Source organism: Cibotium barometz, chromosome 32 (genome assembly GCF_041138505.1).
Source record: "Cibotium barometz isolate CiBa-2024 chromosome 32, ASM4113850v1, whole genome shotgun sequence".
NCBI lineage: Eukaryota > Viridiplantae > Streptophyta > Polypodiopsida > Cyatheales > Cibotiaceae > Cibotium > Cibotium barometz.
The window spans coordinates 6537583-6540836 of record NC_141077.1 but is presented as its reverse complement, the minus strand read 5'-3'; positions in this window follow the sequence as shown (position 1 = coordinate 6540836).

The following is a 3254-nucleotide window of genomic DNA, read 5'->3' as shown; positions in this document are numbered from 1 at the left end:
TGCATAATTTTTATAAAAATTTTGCCATAGCTCTGCTGCTATGACTGATAAATCTCAATTTTTTCTAAGGGATAAAGCTTATCATTAAGAATTAATTAGAATGATCCCTAATTAGATCAATAATCCATAATGGATTGAATCATTAATATTCATGAAATACATAAACTAAAAGCATAGAAAAAAGCCATTAATTTGACCTCAAGTATAGATTAATCTTAGATTAAGGAAAAGCTTTATGAAAAGCTTCATTTGGATTGAGAATGGGTCATGAGTATGACCATTTCTTGAGTGAGAGAGAGAAATTTCATAAAAACTATTTGAATTAAGCATAAATAGAAATTTATGTAATTCTTAACTATCATTAATCAATTAACTTCAATAGCATTCATCAAATTATGTAACTCTTCACTACCATTCATCAATTAACTTCAATAACATTCAAAAACCATTCTAATTAAGCTTCTCAAGCTTGAGAGGGGTTGAGAAGAGAGAAACATTGAGAAATATAGAAAATGATCAAAATTCACTAATTACCTTACAATTTGCTTGATTCTTTGTTCACGGTAGAGGCCCCCAACCAATCAATTGGTTAAGTATGTTGATGGAGCCACCAATGGGGATTGAAGAAAGAGGGAAGCTCCAAAAACTAGTGAATTATTAATGAATTCACAGTTCTTGGCTTAGGTGGAGTAGAGTAACGATGCATAAACACTATCTATTTTTCAAAAAGGGGTAGGCTTCTATTTATAGGAAAAATTGAGCTCCTAACCAAACAAACTGATTCTAGAATTTTCCAAATCAGTTTGGTCAATTTTTGATCATTTTTAGGTCAGTTAAGCTAACTTTTTGGAACTAGACTTGAATGAGGAGAGAGGAGAGATGAAATATCTCAATTTTTATGAGTTTAAAACTCCTTCAAGCATGTGAAATATGCACCTCCTTTAAAGAACTCCCCTTCCTTACATATGTGTCAAAATGGAATCATTATACCCAAATATCTCATATTTTTAATATTGCTCATAGTTTTTTACTAATAAACCTTGTACATTTTCAACTCTTCATCTTATGTGAAATATGCACCTCCTTTAAAGAACTCCTCTTCCTTACATATGTGTCATAGTTTTTTTTACTAATAAACCTTGTACATTTTCAACTCTTCATCTTATGTGAAATATGCACCTTCTTTAAAGAACTCCCCTTCCTTACATATGTGTCAAAATGAAATCATTATACCCAAAATATCTCATATTTTTAATATTGCTCATAGTTTTTTACTAATAAACCTTGTACATTTTCAACTCTTCATCTTATGTGAGCATTTACTAATTTTTGGGTATCTTCTTTTACAAATTGGATTTATCTCCTCCTTACACATGGATTGATGCTATTGGTCCATAGGAACCTTAATTGGACCATAATCCAAAAATTTCTGAAAATCTAGACCCTTAGGCTAAGGTCCTTTATACACATTTCCAATTAATTCCAATTGCACATTGGAAAATTCTTTTTGAATTTCTATTTCAGGGGAATTCATCTTAATTATAAGAGATATTTTTCTATCCAAAAATATTCAAAATCTGAATATTCTCTCTCTAGAATATTTTCTCTCTCTAGGTTAAAATAGTTAGAAACAAGGTCTTTATATTTCTGAAGAGGGATTGATTACAAGGGAAGATACTAGACATCAAAAAGGGAGTGGGGGAGGAATCTTACAATGGCACCACTCCCATTCTCAGGGCCTCTTATGGCCTGAAAGGGGAGAATGGCACCACTACCATTATCAAGGCCTCCCATCCCATCACCTTGAAGGGTAGAATGGCACGACTGCCATTCTCCATTACATTCAAGGAAGAATGGTAGTGCTGCCATTCTCATGGCATCACATCACCTTAAAGGGGGAGGAATGGCACCATTGCCATTCTTGTATATTAAAGGAAGAAAGGCAATGATGCCTTTTTTGGGACAACCCATCATTTTGGTTAAAGGTGAAAATGGCAAAACTACCATTCGCAAGGTCTCCCATCACATCACCTTAAAGGTGAGAATGGCACTAGTGCCATTCTCAAGGCCATCCATCTCATTACCTTGAAGGGGGAGAATGGCACCGTTTTCATTCTCCCTTACGTTTAAGAAATAATGGTAGTGGTGTCATTCTCAAGGCATCCTATCATTTTGATTGAAGGGAAGAATGGCACCACTGCCATGTTAAGGTTTCTCATCACCTTGAAGGGAAGAATGGCACCACTACTATTCTAAAGGCCTCCCATCACCTTAAAGGGAAGAATGCAATGGTTGCCATTCTAAAGGCCTCCCATCCCATTTCCTTGAAAGGGAAGAATGCAACGGTTGCCATTCTAAAGGCCTCCCATCCCATTTCCTTGAAGGGGATAATGGTAACACAACCATTCTCCCTTATATTCTTTAAAGAATGGCAATGGTGCCGTTCTCAAAGCCATTCTCCCTTACGTTCTTTGAAGGGGAGAATGGCACCACAACCATTCTCCCTTACATTCAAGGAAGAATGTCAGTGGTACCATTCTCAAGGCCTCCCATCAGCACCATGGGGAGAATTACACCACTTTTATTTTTCCTTACATTCAAGGAAGAATAACAGTGGTGCCATTCTCAAGGCCTCCCATCCCATCACCTTGAATGGGAGAGTGGCACCACTTCCATTCTCAAGGCCTCCCATCCCATCACCTTGAATGGGAGAGTGGCACCACTTCCATTCTTCCTTACATTCAAGGTAGAACGGAAAAGGTGCCATTCTCAAGGCCTCCCATGCCATGACTTTTAAATGGCAGAGTGGTACCACTTGCCATCCTGCTTTACATTCAAGGCTTTCTCAAGGCCTCCCATTAACTTAATTGATGGGAAGAATGGCACCACTCCCAATCTCAAGGCCTCGTCTGGCCTGAAAGGGGAGAATGGCACCACTACCATTATCAAGGCCTCCCATCCCATCACCTTGAAGGGTAGAATGGCAACACTATCATTCTCCATTATATTCAAGGAAGAATGGTTGTGCTGCCATTCTCACAGCATCACATCACCTTAAAGGGGGAATGGCACCATTACCATTCTCGTATATTCAAGGAAGAAAGGCAATGATGTCTTTTTTGGGGCAACCCATCATTTTGGTTGAAGGTGAGAATGGCAAAACTATCATTCTCAAGGCCTCCCATCACATCACCTTAAAGGTGAGAATGGCACTCGTGCCATTCTAAAGGACATCCATCCCATCACCTTGAAAG